This window comes from Pristis pectinata, chromosome 39 (genome assembly GCF_009764475.1).
Source record: "Pristis pectinata isolate sPriPec2 chromosome 39, sPriPec2.1.pri, whole genome shotgun sequence".
Taxonomy (NCBI): Eukaryota; Metazoa; Chordata; class Chondrichthyes; order Rhinopristiformes; family Pristidae; genus Pristis; species Pristis pectinata.
In genome coordinates this window covers 5047746-5070245 of record NC_067442.1, presented here as the reverse complement: position 1 = coordinate 5070245, position 22500 = coordinate 5047746, and positions in this window count along the sequence as shown.

Genomic DNA, 22500 nt, shown 5'->3' with positions numbered 1-22500 from the left:
CAACTGTGAATCCAGTTACACTCAGGCAACAGCGAGTCGCGCAGTTGACTCCAAGCGAAGCGAATGGAGGGGGAAATCGATCGGGAAGGGTGTAGGCTGAGTAGCAAAGGAATGGGTGTTGTCAAAATAATTTATTGTTCTCATCCTGTCTGATCGATGGTTTGAATTAGCGAGACCCTCCTAGTTTAATATTTACCTCTGCGAGGCTCCGTAATCTAAATTTTAATTGATTTAGACATGGGGACAGTTTCTCTCGGTTACATTCGGAAGACGAAATGGGTTGAAGTAGGTCTGGGACCCGAGGAGGCGGGAGGGATGGGGACGGATCAGGTGTCCCATGGGATAGTTGGGGTGGGGGGGTCGGGAGACATGGGAGGGAGGGGTTGGGACACAGACACAGAGGCACACACGCAGATACACACGGAGAGATGCTCACACAGACAGATGTACAGAAAGACAGACACCCACACACACACACACACACACACACACACACACACACACACACACACACACAGACACACACACACACACACACACACACACACCCACACACACATACTTGGAGACAACCGACACACACAGACACTCAGATACACACAGATACACACGCAGTTACACACACATACACACACACAGACAGAAACAGACACACATACATAGAGACAACAGACACACACAGACACATAGACGCACGTACACAGAGACAACAGATACTCAGATACACCTAGAGCCAAAACACACACGGACAACAGACACACATGCACACACACACACGACAAACAGATATGCCTACAGATAACAGACACACAGATAATAGACACACACACAAACACACAGATGATAGACGCACGCGCACACACACACACACACACACACACACACACACACACACACACACACACACACACACACAACAGACATTAACAGGAACAACACGTACAGGAAGATGCAGACGATTAACAGCTCCAGAGAGAAAATGTACACAATTGGAAGCACGTTCGCAAATAATTAATTGGAAAAAAAGCGCAAAGTGACAGATACACAGCGAGGAGCAGAGATCCACATTTATATCGAATTAGGCTGTGGGTCAGCGGATAAATCAGGGAGAGGGGCATTTCTACAGCGGCTTCTCTCTCTCCCTCCAGGAAACGGGTCTGTGCGGCAGAGATACAGTCACTTGGGGGGGGTTAACACACAGAGAGAAAGTACACAGTTACATGTGCGTGTAAGTGACACACACACATACAGAGATACAACACAGGCTCACAGATGGACACACACACACACACACACACACACACACACACACAGGCTCACATCACACACACACAGGAACACTGACAGACAGACACACACACATACAAGCACATTTACATACACACTCACACACAGACACAAACGCACACCACACACACAGACACACTTGCACACAGAGACATACACACACACACTCACTTCACACACACAGTCACACACACACCACACACACCCACACACACTCACATATGCACACACTTACACATGCATACACACGACAGACACACACTCGCAGATGTACACCCTCAGATACACACACAAAACTACACAAGCACTAACCACAGGTGTTCATGCACACACACCACACACACAAACACACACACACACACACCACACACACAAACACACACACACAGCACACACACACACACACACACACACACATACACAGAGGAAATCAGAAACAGTAAGCAGGAGAAGGCCATTCAGCCCTGCATCTGCTGTGCTGTTCACAGTGGTGAAGAACACAAACTTCATCCCCCTCCCAGCTTACAACAATGCAGAAGTCGTCCCTTCAGCCCATGGGTCTGTACTGACACCCCCCCCCCCCCAGCACAGTGCAAACCCATCAGCCCCACCCCCGCTCTCCTTAAGATCCCTTCCATCTCTCTCAAGGCCTGTCAATCCCCCCTTTGAGTCTTTCCCCACTCCCACTCCGGGTGAGACGGAGAAACGTCGGTGCGTCGATGACGGATGGGTGAATTTACGTAAGCAAGTGGGGGCCAGAGAGGGAGAGAACTAATAAACACTGGGCATGGACCTCAGGAGGGGGAAGGAAGGTGAACACAAGTTGGTCTACATTGGGGGATCGGCGGTGGGGAGGGTCAGCAGCTTCAAATTCCCGGGCGTTTACATATCAGGCGACCTGTCCCGGGCCCAGCACGTAGACGCCATCACAAGGAAGGCGCGCCAGTGTCTTTACTTTCTCAGGAGGTTCGGCTTGTCACTGAACCCTCTAACAAACTTCTACAGATGCGCTGTTGGAAGTGTCCTGACCGGTTGCGTCACGGTCTGGGACGGCGATTCGAACGCACAGGAACGTAAGAAGCTGCAGAGAGTCGTGGACTCAGCCCCAATACATCACGGGCACGTCCCTCCCCACCATCGGTGGTATCTACAGGAGGGGCTGCCTCAAGAAGGCAACGTCTGTCGTCAAAGATCCCCCCACCACCCGGGCCGTGCCGTCTTCTCCCAGCTCCCATCGGGCAGGAGGTACAGAAGCCTGAAGTCCCCACACCACCAGGTTCAGGAACAGCGACTTCCCTTCAACCATTCGGTTCTTGAACCGACCGGCACAACCCTAATCACTGCCTCAGTACAGCAACACTGGGACCACTTTGCACTGCAGTGGACTTTGTATTTTGTTCTAATTGTATTCTTTCTTGTAAAAATTGTGCATAATTTGTGTTTAATTGATATATTTCTACTGAATGTTGTGTCTCTGATGCTCTGTGACGCTTCTGCAAGTAAGTTTCTCATTGCATCCGTGCACACACGGACTTGTGCGGCTGACTAAACGACTTTGACTTTGGGAGGGGAAATTTATGTATGGGGAGGGAAGGTAACATACACAGGGACAATTGGTACAATCTGAGGACAAAAACGGGAGACAGACTGGCCGTGGTAACATTCAGATTCATGTTGAAAGTATGCACATGGAGAGCAATTGATTTAAATGTCTGCAGACAGACACTACGTGCAGACTGGAATTAATGACATTGCATCCATGGATGGGAAAGGTTCAGAGGGATATGGGCCAAACACGGGCAAATGGGACTGGCTTGGATGGGAATCTTGGACGGCACGGACCAGTTGGGCCGTAGGGCCTGTTTCCGTGCTGTGTGACTGGAGTCACAGGGCAATACCGCACAGATACGGGGCCTTCGGCCCAACTAGTCCCTGCCGACCATGGTGCCCACCCAGCTAGTCCCAACTTCCTGCGTTCGGCCCATATCCCTCCAAGCCCCGGCCCTCCGTGTACCTATCCAAATGCTTCTTAAATGACACTGTTGTACCTCTCTCACCCACTCCCTCTGGCAGCTCGTTCCATATACTCACCACCCTCTGTGTGAAGAAGTTGATCTTTTAAATCTTTCCCCCTAGTTTTGGACTCCCCTACTCTGGGGAAAAGACTGTTACCGTCCACTTTATCTATGCCTCTCATAATTTTAAACACTTCTATAAGGTCGGCCCCTCATTCTCCTACGTTCCAAGGAATAAGGGCCGAGCCTGGCCAACCTCTCCCTATAACTCAGGCCCTCGAGTCCTGGCAACGTCCTCTCTGCACTCTTTTCCCAGTTTAACCATGTCTTTCCTACAACAGGGTGACCCAAACTGTGCACGGTACTCCAAGTGTGGCCTCACCAATGACTTGTACACTAACATCCCAACTCCCGTACTCAATGGTGGTGATCAGTGTCTTCGATGGACTTCATCTTTGCTGAAACATTTCAGTTATTCTACAGGGGATGCGTATGTAGTGTTCCAATGAGGACACACAGGGAGTGCTGCTTTGTTAAACTTGACAAGTGTCTCAATGGGGAAAGAAAAAGAGTTTTACAGCTGTACAAGGCGTCGGTGAGACCGCAATTGGAGCACTGTGCGCAGTTCTGGTCGCCCAGCTATAGGAAGGACGTCACTGAGCTGGAGAGGGGGCAGGAGAGATTCACGGGGACGTTCCCGGGACTGGAGGGCTCGAGTTATAAGGAGAGGCTGGACAGGCCGGGACTGTTTTCCCTGGAGCGAAGGAGGCTGAGGGGTGACCTTATGGAGGTTTATAAAACCACGAGGGGGCGTAGATAAGGTGGACGGTCACTGTCTTTCCCCCCCAGGGTCGGGGAGTCTGAAACTAGAGGGCACAGGTTTAAGGTGAGAGGGGAGAGATTTAAAGGGGACCAGAAGAGGAAACTTTTTCACCCAGAGGGAGGTGGAGACTGAGGGGTGAACTTCTCGAGGTGTTTAAAATCACGAGGGCACAGATAGGGTGAAAGGTCACAGCCTTTTTTTCCCAGGGAACTAGAGGGCACAGGTTGAAGGTGAGAGGGGAACAGATTTAAAGGGGACCCGAGGGGCAACTTCTTCACCCAGAGGGTGGTCCGTACGTGGAACGAGCTGCCAGAGGAAGTGGTAGGGGTGGGTACATCAACAACGTTTAAAAGACATTTGGACAGGGACAAGGATGGGAAAGGTTTAGAGGGATATGGGACACACGGAACTAGTTTGGGTAAACAACTTGGTCAGCAGGGACTAGTTGGGCCAAAGGGCCTGTTTTCTTGCCGTGTGACTCTGTGAATCTGTTCTAAACATTGGAAGGAAGGCAGGTAAATAAAATGGGCGGGCACGGTAGTGTAGCGGTTAGTGTAACGCTATTACAGCGCCAGCGACCCGGGTTCAATTCTGGCCGCTGTCCGTAAGGAGTTTGTACGTTCTCCCCGTGTCTGCGTGGGTTTCCTCCGGATTCTCCGGTTTCCTCCCATATTCCAAAGACGTACGGGTTAGGAAGTTGTGGGCCATGCTATGTTGGCACCGGAAGTGTGGCGACACTTGCGGGCTGCCCCCCCAGAACACTCTACGCAAAGAACAATTTGACACCTGGAGAAAGACGGAGGGAAGGAGGCTGAGGGGGCAGGGAGGGGGGAGAGGGGGAGAGAGAGAGGAAGGGGAGGGGGAGGGAGGGGAGGGGGAGAGCAGGGGAGGGGGAGAGAGGGGGAGAGAAGGGGTAAGGGGGAGAGAGAGAGGGGAGGGGGAAGAGGGGGAGAGGGGAGGGAGAGAGGGGGAGGGAGGGGAGGGGGAGAGAGGGGAGGGGGAGAGGGGGGAGAGAGAGAGGGGAGGGAGAGGGGGGAGAGGGGAGGAGGAGAGAAAGGGGGTAGAGAGAGAGGGAGAGGGGGCGAGGGGGGAGAGGGGAGAGAGGGGAGGGGAGAGGGAGCGGGAGAAGAGAGAGAGGGAGGGGAAGGGGAGAGGGGTAGAGAGGGGAGGGGAGAGGGGGAGAGTGGAGGGGAGGGGGGAGAGGGGAGAGAGGGGTTGGGGGAGGGGGGAGAACGAGAAATGGAGAGAGAGAGTGAGGGGGGTGACTCCTTGAGAGAGAAAGATTGAGAGACGGAAGAAGGTAGCGCAAAGGGGGGGGGGAGGGAGGGAAGGAGAGGGAGAGACAGGAGGTAGTAAACATCACTCTGTGAGGTCAAGGGCAGTCACATAGGTACACGTCAACCCCAGCTGAGACAGCACCCTGTCGTTAGCCCCGTGTAGGAGGCCGTGGGGAGATCGGACAGAGGGTGTCTGAACCTCTGAGGGGCACAGACAAGGGAGGTAGTGAGGGACTTCTCACCATGGCAGAGGTGTCAGAGGTTTGGGGTAAGGGGTAGGAGGTTTGATGGTGGGGGGGATCTGATGAGGACTTCTTCCCCCAGAGGGGGGGTCGGAATCTGGAATGGACTGCCTGAGGGGGTGGGGGAGGCAGAGACCCTCCCAAAACTGAAGAAATATCCAGACGAGCACTTGAGTGGCCGAGGTATGGCGGCCAAGTGCTGGCAAATGGGATTAGTGTAGCTGGGGACAATGGGTTAGCAAGGAGAGGGTGGGCCAAAGGGCCTGCTTCTGTGCTGTCTGACTCTACGCTGATCAAAATATGTAGCGCATGGCTCTCCTTTGTGTTGTGTCTGCCCTGGGGCTGGAAGTGTTTCTTGGCATCTGTTGTTGAACCCAGCCAGTCTTTCAACACACACGGAGATTGTTTGATGTTCCTTGTTATCTCTCTCTGCTACAGACACCAATTCCTCCAGTTAAGGATTAACCATACAGGCATACCAATTGTGAGAAAGATTCGACCACGTTCTATTCTCCCATTCAAGGACCTAGAACACTGAATAGTACAACAGGACCAAGCCCTTCAGCCCACAATGTTGTGTCAAACTTGTCAAGCTAATAACACCTGATCCCTTCTGCCTACACAATGTCCACATCCCTCCATCCCCTGCACATCCATGGGCCTGTCGAAGAGCCTCTTAAACCCCTCTATCGTATCTGCCTCCACCCCCACCCCTGGCAGCACATTCCAGGCACCCACCGCTCTCTGTGTAAAAAAACTTGCCCCGCACATCTCCTCTGAACTTACCCCCCTGTCACCTTCAATGCATGTCCTCTGGTGTTAGACATTTCGACCCTGGGGGGAGAAAGACTGTATCTGTGCCTCTCGTAGTTTTATAAACTTCTGTCAGGCTCAACCTCAAACCTCAGTCTCTGCCTCCCCAGAGAAAACAAGCCGAGTTTTTCCAAACTCTTATAGCTCATGCCCCCTAATCCAGGCAGCGTCCTGGTGAACGTCTCCCGCACCCTCTCCAAAGCCCCCCACACCCTTCCTGTAACGGGGGCGACCAGAACTGAATGCAATACTCCAGATGAGGCCTGACCAGAGTTTTATAAAGCTGCAACATAACTCCCCGACTCTTGAACTCGATGCTTCGACTAATGAAGGCAAGTGTCCTGTACGCCTTCTTTACCGCCCTGTCGACCTGTGCGGCCACTATCAGGGAGCTGTGGACTTGGACACCAAGATCCCTCTGTACATCAACACTGTTAAGGGTCCTGCCGTTAACTGTGTACTTTTACATTCAATAAAATCATGGCTGATTTGGCCGCAGCCCCAGTGACCTTCCACCCTTATCTCCCTCACTGAGAATCCATCTCCCACAAACAAGAGGAACAACACTTCATATTGCATCTGGGTTGTCTCCAAAGAGTCATAGAGTCGTCAAGCATGAAACAGGCTGACCAAAGTACCTACATGAGCCAGTCCCATTTGCCCGTGTTTGGCCCAGATCCTTCTGAACCTTTCCTATCCATGTACCCGTCCAAAAAAGACGCTGTAGTTGTCCCTGCCTCAACCACTTCCTCTGGCAGCTCGTTCTGTCTGGGTGAAAAAGTTGCCCTTCAGGTCCCCTTTAAATCTCTCTCCTCTCAACTTAAACCTGTGTCCTCTAGTTTTAGACTCCCCTACCCTGGGGAAAAGACCATCCCACTCTATCTACGCCCCTTGTGGTTTTGTATACCTCTATAAGTTCACCCCTCAGCCTCCTTCACTCCAGGGAAAACAGTCCCAGCCTGTCCAGCCTTATAATTCCAGCCCTCCAGTCCCCGGGAACGTCCCCGTGAATCTTTCCTGCCCCCTCTCCAGCTCAGTGACGTCCTTCCTATAGCTGGGCGACCAGAACTGCGCACGGTGCTCCAAGTGCGGTCTCACCGACGTCTTGTACAGCTGTAACGGGACGTCCCAACGCCGGCACTCAGTGCCCCAACAGTATGAAGAGTGAATTTTCCATTCAGGTTACCTGTGTTCCTTCCTCTCCCTTCTCTCTCTCTCTCTCTCTCTCTCTCTCTCTCTCTTCTCTCTCTCTCTCTCCCTCACTCTCCCTCCCCCTCCCCTCTCCCCCTCCCCTTTCTGCCCCTCTCCCCCTCTCTCTCCCCCTCTCTCCCCCCCTCTCCCCCCCTCTCTCCCTCTCCCTCCCTCTCTCCCTCCCTCCCTCTCCCTCTCTCTCTCCCCCCTCTCTCTCCCTCTCCCTCTCTCCCCCCTCTCCCTCTCTCTCCCCCCTCTCTCTCCCCTCTCTCTCCCTCTCCGCCTCTCTCTCCCCCCTCTCCCTCTCTCTCCCCCCTCTCTCTCCCCCTCCCCTCTCCCCCCTCACCCCTCCTCTCTCTCTCCTCTCTCTCTCTTTCTCCCCGTCTTCCTGCAGTTCTTTCCCATACCCCCCCTCCTGCACACCCCATCACCCATTTTCATCCCCCTCTCGGCTCCATGCATCCAATACCCACACATTTCACCCACCATATCCCCTCTCCCGTCTGGTTCTACCTGCCGACACCCCTCCCCTAGTGGTCCCCCATGTTATCACCTTCCAGCCCTGGTAGCCTCCATCACCCGCCTGCCTCCCCCTTCCCCTCCTCCCCGATCTGGGTCCATCTCCCCCTCACCCTTCACCCTCCCCTGCTCCACCCATCACCTACCGACCCCCGTCTCACCCCTCTCCACTCTCTGTCCCGATGAAGGGTCTCGACCCGAAATGCCGACTGCCCATTTCCATCCACGGGGGGGGGGGGGGGGGGGTGGGGGCAGGAAGAAGCCACTCGGCCCCTCTATCCTGCCCCACCGTTCAATCCAATCGCTGGTTGACCTGCCCCAGTTATCCGCCACTCTCATCCCGCCCGATTTTCCCCGACCCCCAACACATGCTGTTGGAAGTGTCCTGACCGGTTGCCTCACAGTCTGGGACGGCCATTCGAACGCGCAGGAACGTAAGAAGCTGCAGGGAGTCGTGGACTCAGCCCCAATACATCACGGGCACATCCCTCCCCCACCGTCGGTGGTATCTACAGGAGGTGCTGCCTCAAGAAGGCAACGTCCATCATCAAAGATCCCCCCACCATCCGGGCCGTGCCGTCTTCCCGCAGCTCCCATCGGGCAGGAGGTACAGAAGCCTGAAGTCCCCACACCACCAGGTTCAGGAACAGTGACTTCCCTTCAACCATTCGGTTCTTGAACCGACCGGCACAACCCTAATCACTGCCTCAGTACAGCAACACTGGGACCGCTCTGCACTGCAATGAACTTTGGTCTTTTTTCTGTTCTAATTGGGTTCTTCCTTGTACAATTTTGTATAATTTATGTTTAGTTTCTTGTAAGTGTTGTGTCCCTGATGATCTGTGCCTGTGATGCTGCTGCAAGTAAGTTTTTCATTGCACCTGAGCACACATCTGACAATCAACTCGACTGCTTGATTTTTGACATCCGATTCCCAGTGATCCGTCCTCCACCTCCCTCTGGGGGCAGGGAATTCCGGAGCTTCCCCACCCTCTGCAAGAAGATGGTCCAAAGCTTCTCAGTTATAAGTTACCGCCCCCTTCTCTTGTAACCACACCTGGCATTTGAAGACGTCACCATCTCTGAATCACCCACTCTCAATATCCTAGGAGTTACCATTGACTAGACACACTGGAGTAGCCATGTACACACGATGTAGACAGTCAGGACTCAAGGGAATGAGTTATGGAGAGGGGGGTTGGGCAGGTTGGGACCTTTTTCATTGTAGGAGACTGAGGGGTGATCTTGTAGAGGTGTCTAAAACAATGGGGGGCATCGATAGGGTGAATGCGCACGGTCTTTTCCCCCCAGGGTTGGGCAATCAAGAACCAGAGGACGTAAGGCGAGAGGGGAGAGATTTAACAGGAACCTGAAGGGGCAACTACTTCACTCAGAGGGTGGTCCGTATGTGGAACGAGCTGCCAGAGGAAGTGGGTGAGGCAGGCACATTAGCCACATTTAGAGGGCACTTGGGTAGGTCTGTGGATGGGAAAGGTGTGGAGGGATAGGGGCCAAACGCGGGCAAATAGGATGAGCACGGATGGGGGTCCTGGGTCGGCAGGGACCGGTTGGGCCGAAGGGCCTGTTTCTGTGCCGTGTGACTCTGTGGCTCAAACAGCAGTTCAGAGGTTAACAGACCTGTGGTGTGTGACTCGCCCCTGACCCTCCAAAGCCAGTTCCCCATCGACATGGCTGAAGTCAGGAGTGTTTGGGTACGCACCCCCACCCCGCGTCTGGGTGAGTGCGGCCCCCCACCGCCCCCCAACCCTCAGGAAGCCCGAGGCCATCCAGGACACCTGCTCCGTGGGCACCCCACCCACGACTGTTCGCTCACTCCGCCACCGGCGCGCAGCGGCAGCTGTTTGTACCACCGAGACCCCCGAGGAAACACCTTCCAAACCCACCACCTCGACCAGCCAGGAGGACAAGGGCAGTGAAAAGCACGGGGAACACCCACCCCCCTTTGAATGAGTAACTGAACGCTGCATCCCCTCGATCGAGACTCTCCCGGCGGAGGCAACGCCTTCACGTCTACCCCTGTCACGTCCCCTCAGGGTCTTGAGATCACCTCTCGTTCTTGTAGGTCCAAAGGAGTGGTGCGGAGGATTAGGGCTGGTGCATCACAGCTCTGGAGTCAAGGGTTCGATACTGACCTCCGGTACTGTGTGTGTGTGTGTGTGTGTGTGTGTGTGTGTGTGTGCGCCTCTCTGCGTGTCTGTGTGTGTGTGTGGTGCGCCTGTGTGTGTGAGTGTGCCTGTGTGTGTGTTTGTCCGTGTGTGAGTGCACCTGTGTGTGTGTGAGAGTGCACTTGTGTATGTGTGTGTGCCTGTATGTGTGTGTGTGTGAGAGTGCACTTGTGTGTGTGAGTGCATCTATGTGTGTGTAAGCCTGTGTGTGTGTGTGTGTGTGTGTGTGTGTGTGTGTGTGTGTGTGTGTGCAGTGTGACCCTGTGTGTTTCCCCTGGGGGGGTCTCCAGTTCCCTCCCGCATCCTAAATACACGAGGGGTGGGTGGCCTAATCCTCTGCTGTGAATCATGCCCCCACCCCCTCCCCAGTGTGTGGGTGAGGGGTAGAGTCTGGCTGGGGTGGGGGGGGGGGGGGGGGGGGCGGTTGGTTGCCGGGAATGTGGGAGTGACTGAAAAACGCTGTGAAATTGGATTGATGGGATGACACAGACTGAGCGGGCCGAACGATCTCCTGAATGAGTCACAGAGTCACTCCAGCTTTCCTTCAGTTGCTCCCTCCCTCCAGGGATCTTTGCTCATTCATTTGCAACACCGGGTTTGCAGACGGGGGAGGAGGGAGATTCCGACACTGTCTGCTGGCGGGAGTTAGTCTTCAGTGAACAGGTTGACTCAAGAAACAGCAGTCATTACCAACAGTTGTTTGTCATGTCACAGTCCTGTCAGCGCTCAGGAACCCAGTGAATGAGATATAATAAACTCCCCCTCAGAGAGAGATTCACATCGACATTCCACACACGCACTTTCTTCCCTCTTTATACTCACCGGGACCCTGTTTCCCGCTCCCTGTAAACCCACAGGGACCCCGTTTCCTGCTCCCTGTAAACCCATCGGGACCCCGTTTCCTGCTCCCTGTAAACCCACTGGAGACCCCGGTTTCCGCTCCCTGTAAACCCACTGGGACCAGTTAAACACACACAGATACACCCACACGCACACATTCTCACACACACACACACACACACACACACACACACACAGGCACACACACAGACATGGACACACACACAGCACACACGCACACACATATATGCACACACACACAAACACACACATGCACACACACACAGAGACACACACAGATACACACGCACATACGCAGAGACACACTCTCACACAGACACACAGACACACACACACACACAGCGCCAGAGGCGGGCCGGGATCGAACCCGGGTCTCCGGATGACAGTGGCTCTACCCGCTGCGCTACCATGCCGTTCCTTTTGGTGGAAAACACTGAGGACCCTCACCACCCAGGACATGCCCTCTTCTCGTTACTACCACTGGGGAGGAGGTCCAGGAGCCTGAAGACCCACACTCAACGATTCAGGAACAGCTTCTTCCCCTCTGCCATCTGATCTCTGAAAGGTCCACGAACCCATGAACACTACCGTGTTATTCCTCTTTTGCGTTATTTACTTATTTTTGTAACTTATAGTAATCTTTACGTCCTGCACTGTACTGCTGCCGCAAAACAACACATTCCACCTCATACGTCAGTGATAATAAACCAGATTCTGAGAGGTGATCTTCAGACACCGAGGGGACATGACAGGGGAGACGTGGAGGTGTTCCTGCTACTGGGAGATTCTCAGTCGAGAGGGGCGTCGTGTTTTGCCATTCAATCATTCACGGGGTCCCTCGCTTTCCCCCGGTAGGGTGGTGGAGATCTGCCGTGTGGGCACACCCACGGTGTCATTAAGGAGGGAGCTCCAGGGTTCTGACCCGGCGACGGTGAAGGAAGGACGATATATTTCCCAAGTCAGGATGGGGTGTGGCTCGGAGGGCAACTCCCAGAGGGGGTGGGTGTTCCCCGTGCTTTTCACTGCCCTTGACCCCCCCCCCCCAGCTGGTCAAGGTGGTGGGTTTGGAAGGGGCTTCCTCGGGGGGTCTCGGTGGTACAGACAGCTGCTGCTCTGCGCCGGTGGCGGAGTGAGCGAACAGTTGTGGGTGGGGTGCCCACGGAGCAGGTGTCCCGGATGGCGTCAGGCTTCCTGAGTGCTGGGGGTCCGCACTCACACAGACACGGGTTGGGGGTGGCGGGGGTGGGATGCGTTCCCACATGCTCCGCACTTCAGATTCAGAAGCAGGTATAGTATCACTGACTTACAGTACATAACGTGAAATGTGTTGTTTTGCAGGAGCAGTACGGTTCAAAGACATAAAATTACCTCCACGTCTCCCCTGACACGTCCCCTGGGGTATTAAGATCACCTCTCAGAATCCGGCTTATTATCACTGACGTATGACGTGAAATTCATTGTTTTGTGGCAGCAGTACAGTGCAGGGTGTAAAGATTACTCTAAATTACAAAAATAAATAAATATTGCAGACAAGGAATAACGAGGGAGTGTTCATGGGTTCGTGGACCGTTCAGGAATCTGATGGCGGTGGGGAAGAAGCTGTTCCTGAATCGCTGAGTGTGGGTCTTCAGGCTCCTGTACCTCCTCCCTGATGGTAGTAACGAGAAGAGGGCACGTCCCGGGTGGTGAGGGTCCTCGGTGATTTCCGCCCAAAAGGAACTGCGCAGTGGCGCAGTGGGTATAGCCGCTGCCTCACAGCTCTGGAGACCCGGGTTCGATCCCGACCTACGGCACTCTGTGTGCGTGTGTGTGTTTGTGTGTGTGTGTGTGTGTGTGTGTGTGTGTGTGTGTGTGTCTGTCTGTCTGTCTGTCAGTCTGTGTGTCTGTGTGTGTGACTCTGTGTGTGACTCTGTGTGTGTGTGTGTGTATATCTGTCTGCGTGTGTGTGTGTATACGTGTGTGTGTATACGTGTGTGTGTCTGTGTGTCTGTGTGTGTGACTGTGTGTGTGTCTGCGTGTGTGTGTGTGTGTATCTCTCTGCGTGTGTGTGTGTGTGTGTGTGTGTGTCTGTCTGTCTGTCTGTCTGCGTGTATGCATATGTGCATGGTAGTAACGAGTGGAGGACGTCCCAGGTGGTGAGGGTCCTCAGTGACGGATGAGGCCCCCTCTCTTGAAGATGTCCTCGGTGGCGGGGATGGTCGTGCCCGTGATGGAGCTGGGCTGAGTCTACAACCCTCTGCGGCCTCTTGCGATCCTGCGCATTGGAGCCTCCGTACCGGCCTTGGGGCAGGATTTGGGGGGGGTAGGAGGCGAGTTACTCCCCACAGGTTTCCCTTGCCTCTGTCCTGCACTTGCAACCACATTGTGTATCTGGCTACTCTAATTCAGTTACCCCAAGCCTTCACCTTAGAATCAGAGAGATTCAGGGATGGAATTCCGGGACTCCGGTCACCGGACTATCTGATTCAGCAACCTGAAAGAAGCTGTAATTACTCTCATGGAGTCACACAGCACGGAGACAGGCCCTTCGGCCCAACTAGTCCGTGCAGTCCCAAGGTGCCCCATCCAAGCCAGTCCCATGTGCGTGCGTGCATATCCCTCTAAACCTTTTCCATCCATGGACCTGTCCAAATGTCTTTTAAACTTTGTTAATTTACCTGCCTCACCCACTTCCTCTGGCAGCTCGTTCCACACATGGACCACCCTCTGGGTGAAGAAGTTGCCCCTCAGGTTCGTATTAAATCTCTTTCCCCTCTCACCTTAAACCTGTGCCCTCTAGTTCTTGATTCCCCAACCCTGGGGGAAAAGACTGTGCGCATTCACCCTATCGATGCCCCTCATGGTTTTATACACCTCTATATAAGGTCACCCCTCAGTCTCCTACACTCCAAGGAATAAAGTCCTAGCCTGTCCAACCTCTCCCTATAACTCAGTCTCTCAAGTCCTGGCAACATCCTTGTAAATCTTCCCTGGTTTCTTTCCAGTTTAATAGCATCTTTCCTATAACAGGGCGACCAGAACTGAATACAATACTCCATGTGCGGCCTCACCAACATGTATAACCACAACATAACCTCCCCACTCCTGTACTCAGTGCCCTGACCTATGAAGGCCAGTGTGACGAACGCCTTCTTCACTGCCCTGTCTACCTGTGATTCCACTTTCAGGGAACCATGTACCTGTACTCCAAGGTTCCTCTGTCCTACAACACTCCCTGTGGTTCATTATATTGGTATTGCTTTTGGAATTGGTTTATTATCGTCACGTACCGAGGTACAGTGAAAAACTTGTCTTGCATACTGATCGTACGGGTCAATTCATTACACAGGGCAGTTGCATTGAGTTAGTACAGAGTGCATTGATGTAGTACAGGTAAAAACAATAACAGTACAGAGTAAAGTGTCACATCTACAGAGAAAGTGCAGTACAATAAGGTGCAAGGTCACAACAAGGTAGATCGTGAGGTCAGAGTCCATCTCATCGTAGAAGGGAACCGTTCAATAGTCTCATCACAGTGGGGTAGAAGCTGTCCTTGAGCCTGGTGGTATGTGCCCTCAGGCTCCTGTATCTGCTGCCTGATGGAAGAGGAGAGAAGAGAGAATGACCCAGGTGGGTGGGGTCTTTGATTATGTTGGCTGCTTTACCGAGGCATCGGGAAGTGTAGACAAGAGTCCCTGGAAGGGAGGCTGGTTTCCGTTCTGTGTCCACAACTCTCTGCAGTTTCTTGCGGTCCTGGGCAGAGCAGTTGCCGTACCAAGCCATGATGCATCCAGATAGGATGCTTTCTATGGTGCATCAGTAAAAGTTGGTGAGTGTCAAAGGGGACATACCGAATTTCTTTAGCCTCCTGAGGAAGTAGAGGCACAGGTGAGCTTTCTTGGCCGTGGTATCTCAGTGACTTGACCAGGACAGGCTATTGGTGATGTTCGCTCCCAGGAACTTGAATCTCTCAACCCTCTCAACCTCAGCACCATTGATGTAGACAGGTGCATGTACACCACCCCCTTTCCTGAAGTCAATGACCAGCTCTTTTGTTTTGTTGACATTGAGGGAAAGGTTGTTGTCATGACTCCATTCCACTAAGCTCGCTATCTCTCTATCATTGAGAAAGTCCTACCTGGATTTGACTTTTCAAAATGCAACACCTCGCACTTATCCGAATTAAACTGCATTTGCCATTGCTCTGCCCACTTTCCCAGCTGATAGGAATTGGAATTGGAAGAGATTGGATATCTGGCATGGTTGTGGGTCAATAAAAAGGTTATGACGGGAAGAGTAGGTGAAACCAGAGGGCAAGTGTGAGGTGTTGCATTTTGGGAGGTGAAATGTAAGGGGAACATATACAGTTAATGGCAGGACCCTTCACAGCATTGATGTACAGAGGGATCTTGGGGTCCAAGTCTACAGCCCCCTGAAAGTGGCCACACAAGTAGACAGGTGGTAAAGAAGGCGTACGGCACGCTCGCCTTCATCGGTCGGGGCGCTGAGTACAAGAGTCAGGAAGTCACGTTGCAGCTGTATAAAACTCTGGTCAGGCCGCACTTGGAGTATTGCGTGCAGTTCTGGTCGCCCCCGTTACAGGAAGGGTGTGGGGGGGGGCTTTGGAGAGGGTGCGGGAAAGTTTCACCAGGATGCTGCCTGGATTAGAGAGCGTGAGCTACAAGGAGAAGTCGGACAAACTTGGGTTGTTTTCTCTGGAGCGGCGGAGGCTGAGGGGAGTAGTTTATAAAACTATGAGCGGCACAGATAGAGCAGACAGCCGGGATCTTTCTCCCCAGGGTTGAAATTTCTAACACCAGAGCGCGTGCATTGAAGGTGGGGGGGGGGGGGGGGGTAAGTTCACAGGAGATGTGCCGGGCAAGTTTTTTCACACAGAGAGCGGTGGGTGCCTGGAATGTGCTGCCAGGGGTGGGGGTGGAGGCAGATACGATAGAGGCATTTAAGAGGCTCTTCGACAGGCCCATGGATGTGCTGGGAACAGAGGGATGTGGACATTGTGCAGGCAGAAGGGATTAGTTTGACATCATGTTCAGCACAACATTGTGGGCCGAAGGGCCTGTTCCTGCGCTGTAATGTTCAACGTTCTAAGGGAGGGTGGTCAGGTGAAGGAATTAGTAGACATGGGTATTTTAAGCACAGTGAGGAACACAAAACAGACAAAGTCGAGTCAGTCGTGTTTAATGTCATGATTCACCGGGTTCCCAGGAGTGACCATCACCAACAGACTGTCCTGGTCCAACCACGTAGACGCCACGGCCAAGAAAGCTCACCAGCGCCTCTACTTCCTCAGGAGGCTAAAGAAATTTGGCACGCCCCCGTCAACCCTCACCAATTTTTAACCGACGCACCATAGAAAGCATCCTATCCGGATGCATCCCGGCTCGGGACGGCAACTGCTCTGCCCGGGACCGCAAGAAACCACAGAGAGTTGTGGACACAGAACGGAAACCAGCCTCCCCTCCTCAGACTCCGTCTACACTTCCCGCTGCCTCGGGAAAGCAGCCGACATAATCACAGACCCCCACCCACCCCGGACATTCTCTCTTCTCCCCCCTCCCATCGGGCAGAAGATACAAAAGCCTGAAAGCACGTACCACCAGGCTCAAGGACAGCTCTGTTATAAGACTGTTGAACGGTCCCCTAGTACGATAAGATGGACTCTTGACCTCATGATCTACCTCGTCGTGGCCCTTGCACCTTATTGTCTGCCTGCACTGCACTTTCTCTGTAACTGTGACACTTTATTCTGCATTCTGTTATTGTTTTTACCCTGTACTACCTCAATGCACTATGTAATGAATTGACCTGTACGATCGGTTTGCAAGACAAGTTTTTCACTGTACCTCGGTACAAGTGACAATAATAAACCGATTTACTAATCTACCAAGTGCAGTGAGGTACAGCTACAATGAAAAACCTGCTTGCAGCAACATCACAGGCTTGTAGGTACAGACAACACACAGAACATAAATTATACCTAAAATTACACCACAGTGAACAAAAAACTGCGAAAAAGCAAGACCTTCATGGAAAAAACACAGACACAACCAGAAACAAGTCCATAGTAGAGCAAAAGATGGTCCGTTGTAGTGATCAGGGTTGTGCCGGTCGGTTCAAGAACCGAATGGTTGAAGGGAAGTCGCCGTCCCTGAACCTGGTGGTGTGGGGACTTCAGGCTTCTGTACCTCCTGCCCGACGGGAGCTGGGAGAAGACGGCACGGCCCGGACGGTGGGGGGGTCTTTGACGGCGGACGTTGCCTTCTTGAGGCAGCGCCTCCTGTAGATACCACCGACGGTGGGGGTCCTTGATAATAGACGCTGCCTTTTTGAGGCAGCGCCTCCTGTAGAATTTGTGACGGAAATACTGCAGTGAAATCTGATTTGGTGCAAAAGAAAATGCGCTAAAGTGACAATAACGGAATAATCGAGAAAGGGGGAGTTAAGAGTCTGAGACTGTGGCAGCACCGCCGGGAAGGGGACGTGAGAGAGGTGGTTGGTCCAGGTGTCCGACAGCAATGGGGAAGAAGCTGTTCCTGAGTCCGGACATCCGGGCTTTTGAGCTCTTGTATCTTCAGATGGAAGATACAAGAATGGAAGGAACGGACAAGCCTGTGGCGGACTGGGCAGTGTTTACTGCTCTCTGCAGGTTCCGTCGGCCCAGAGCAGAACAGTCGTCCTCCCAGGCTGAGATGCAAACCCGTCGGGATTCTATCGACGATGCCTCTGTAAAAGTTGGAGAAGATCTTAGCAGTGTGGAGGAACAAGGGGATCTTGGGGTCCATGACTAGATCCCTCAAGGTTGCCACACAGGTTGACAGGGTTGTTAAGAGGGCGTGTGGTGTATTGACCTTCATTAGTCGGAGTATTGGGTTCAAGAGCCGCAAGGTGATGTTGCAGCTCTATAGAACTCTGGTCAGACCGCACTTGGAGTATTGTGTCCAGTTCCGGTCGCCTCATTATAGGAAGGATGTGGAAGCTTTAGAGAGGGTGCAGAGGAGATTTACCAGGATGCTGCCTGGATTGGAGAGCATGTCTTATGAGGATAGGTTGAGTGAGCTAGGGCTTTTCTCTTTGGAGAGAAGGAGGATGAGAGGTGACTTGATGGAGGTGCACAAGATGATAAGAGGCATAGATCGAGTGGACAGTCAGAGACTTTTTCCCAGGGCGACAATGGCTAACACGAGGGGGCATAATTTTAAGGTGGAGGAAGGTATAAGGGGGAAGTCAGGGGTAAGTTTTTTACACAGAGAGTGGTGGGTGCGTGGAACGCACTGCCGGCAGAGGTTGTAGGGAAAGGTACATTAGGGACATTTAAGAGACTGTTAGATAGACACATGAATGATTGAGAAATGTGAGGCTATGTGGGAGGGAAGGGTTAAATAGATCTTAGAGCAGGATAAAATGTCGGCAAAACGTCGTGGGCCGAAGGGCCTGTACTGTGCTGTAGTGTTCCATGTTCTAATCCTCGTGGACATGCCGAATCTTCTCAGGTGCCCGAGGGAGGTAACTACGCTGATCAATTGTCTCAATCACCACATCTGTACAGATGATCAGTAGGACACACTTGGTATCGGTATTGATATTGGTATTGGTTTATTATTGTCACTTGTGCTGAGGTACAGTGAAAAACTTGTCTTGCAAACCGATCGTACAGGTCAATTCATTACACAGTGCAGTTACATTGAGTTAGTACAGAGTGCATTGAGGTAGTACAGGTAAAAACAATAACAGTACAGAGTAAAGTGTCACAGCTACAGGGAAGTGCAGTACAGGTAGTCACTAAGGTGCAAGGTCACAACAAGGTAGATCTTGAGGTCAAGAGTCCACCTTATCGTATAAGGGAAATGTTCAATAGTCTTATCACCATCGGGTAGAAGCTGTCCTTGAGCCTGGTGGTACGAGCCCTCAGGCTCCTGTATCTTCTGCCTGATGGAAGAGGAGAGAAGAGAGAATGACCCGGGTGGGTGGGGCCTTTGATTATGCTGGCTGCTTCACCAAGGCAGTGAGAGATAAAGACAGAGTCCATGGAGGGGAGGCTGGTTTCTGTGACACGCTGGGCTGTGTCCACAACTCTCTGCAGTTTCTTGCGGTCCCGGGCAGAGCAGTTGCCGTACCAAGCCGGGATGCATCAGATAGGATGCTTTCTATGGTGCATCGATAAAAGTTGGTGAGTGTCAAAGGGGACATACTGAATTTCTTTAGCCTCCTGAGGAAGTAGAGGTGCTGGTGAGCTTTCTTGGCCATGGCATCTACGTGATTTGACCAGGACAGGCTGTTGGTGATGTTCACTCCTGGGAACTTGAAGTTCTCAAGCCTCTCGACCTCAGCACCATTGACGTAGACAGATGCATGTTCACCACCCCCTTTCCTGAAGTCAATGACCAGCTCTTTGTTTTGTTGACATTGAGGGAAAGGTTGTTGTCATGACACCATGTCACTAAGCTCTCTATCTCCTTCCTGTACTCCGACTCATCGCTGTTTGAGATACGGCCTACAACGTTGGTATCACCTGCAAACTTGTAGATGGAGTTAGAGAAGAATCTGGCCGTAGGGAGTATAGTAGAGGGCTGAGGATTCAGGTCACCTGTACAGTGAAAAACTTGTCTTGCATACCATCCATACAGATCAATTCATTACACAGTGCGTTGATGTAGTACAGGGTAAAAACAATAACAGAATACAGAGTAAAGTGTCACAGCTACAGGGAAGTGCAGTGCGGGTAGACAATAAGGTGCAAGGTCAGGACAGGGCAGGACTCATACAGTATATGAATGGGCCTTGAGGAGTGTTGAAGACCAGAGAGACCTCGGGGTACAGGTACATAGTTACCTTGAAAGCAGTGATGCAGGCAGACAGGGCGGTGAAGAAGGCGTTCGGCGCGCTGGCCTTCATCGGTCAGGGCACTGAGTACAGGAGTTGGGACGTCCCGTTACAGCTGTACAAGACGTCGGTGAGACCGCACTTGGAGCACCGTGCGCAGTTCTGGTCGCCCAGCTATGGGAAGGACATCACTGAGCTGGAGAGGGGGCAGGAAAGATTCACGGGGATGTTCCCGGGACTGGAGAGCTCGAGTTATAAGGAGAGGCTGGACAGGCCGGGACTGTTTTCCCTGGAGCGAAGGAGGCTGAGGGGTGACCTTATGGAGGTTTATAAAACCACGAGGGGCGTAGGTAAGGTGGACGGTCACCGTCTTTCCTCCAGGGTAGGGGAGTCCAAAACTAAAAATGGGGAAAGGGGACCTGAGGGGTAACAGTTTTACCCAGAGGGTAGTCCATATATGGAGCGAGCTGCCAGAGGAAGTGGTTGAAGCAGGTACATTGGTATTGGAATTGGTATATTATTGTCACTTGTACCGAGGTACAGTGAAAAACTTGTCTTACATACCAATCGTACAGGTCAATTCATTACACAGTGCAGTTACATTGGGTTAGTACAGAGTGCATTGATGTAGCACAGGTAAAAACAACAACAGTACAGAGTAAAGCGTCACAGCTACAGAGAAAGTGCAGTGCAATAAGGTGCAAGGTCACAACAAGGTAGATCGTGAGGTCAAGAGTCCATCTCATCGTATAAGGGAACCGTTCAATAGTCTTATCACAGATGGGAAAGGTTTAGAGGGATACGGGCAAATGGGACTGGCTTAGATGGGAATCTTGGTCGGCAGGGACCAGTTGGGCCGAAGGGTCTGTGTCCGTGCTGTGTCGCTCTATGCCTATAGCTCTTCGTCAGTGCAAACTGTGACAATTAGTGCAGGCGTCCTGTGAATGTTATCTTGCCATTACCCCCTGCAATATCTTGCTGCTTTTGTGGCTCTGACAGCTGATTCCCTGCTGGTGTCTAACGAATTCACCTCCTCCCTGCGCTTTGATGAGGGAAGGATTTCACTTCTGCACCCTGAGGTCCCAAACACAGGCAAGGATTTTTTAAAGCATCCAGTTTGCAACAGGCTCAGAGAACATCGAACCTGGAACACAGAACAGTACAGCACAGGAACAGGCCTTTCGGCCCACGATGCTGTGCCGAACTAATCAAACTAGTAATTAAACACCTAACTAAACTAATCCCTTCTGCTGACACACGAGCCGTCTCCCTCCATTCCCTGCACATCCATGAGCCTGTCTAACAGCCTCTTAAACCCCTCTATCGTATCTGTCTCCACCCCCACCCCTGGCAGCACATTCCAGGCACCCACCGCTGTATGTGTAAAAAAAACTTGCCCCGCACATCTCCTCTGAACTTTCCCCCCCTCTCACCTTAAATGCACGCCCTCTAGTATCAGACATTTCGACCTTTCGGGAAAAAGATTCCGGCTGTCTCCTCTATTTATGCCTCTCATAATCTTATAAACCTCTGTCAGGTCTCCCCTCAGCCTCCACCACTCCAGAGAAAACAACCCAAGTTTGTCCGACCTCTCCTTATGCTCTCTAGTCCGGGCAGCGTCCTGGTGAACCTCTCCTGCACCCTCTCCGAAGCCCCCCACACCCTTCCTGTAACGGGGGCGACCAGAACTGAATGCAACACTCCAGATGCGGCCTGACCAGAGTTTTATAAGCTGCAATGTGACTTCCCGGACACTTTTCTCAAAGAGAATCAGCCTGATTAACGGATAGAGCCTCAGATTTGTGTGAAATTCTCGTTGTTTGTCTCCATTGCTTGAATCAACCTGGTATTACGTGGAAATCAGAACTCTGTGTAACACTACAAGTAGGTCTAACTTGGGAGTCGATAGAGGTTTAGCATAACTTACCAACTTTTCAATTCTGTTTCCTCCTGAAATAAATTCCAGCCTTAGATTAGTTATTCTCTCATGCATTTGCTGTGGAGCAGACTTTAAAGGTTGCTGAGTTGGTCCACTGACTTACCATCCACCCAGACACATCACAGTGACCGGATGAAGGCACAACTTCACCAGAGCTCCTGCATCTTGTGAAATCCTGTGTAACTCCAGCCTCCCGAGACCGTCAGGGAGGGTTTAATGCCCCTTGTGGATCCCACAAGCTACTTAACCCTGGGGGCAATTGAAGAAGGACAATAAATATTGGCTGTGTGATACGTCTCTCTCCCCACAGCCCCGTGTCCGTCCCCACACTGACCCCCCTGCCCCGCTCCCTTCCCACAGCCCCGTATCAGTCCCCAAACTGATCCCACTTGACCATCAAATAACTACATCAATTCTGTAGATTACAGGACTGCCACAGTTTCATTGAGAGGCTCAGGAACCCGAGGCCTGAATGGACTGCATTCACCACCTGTTCTTTTAGTCCGATAATTCTGAAAAAGTGAGGT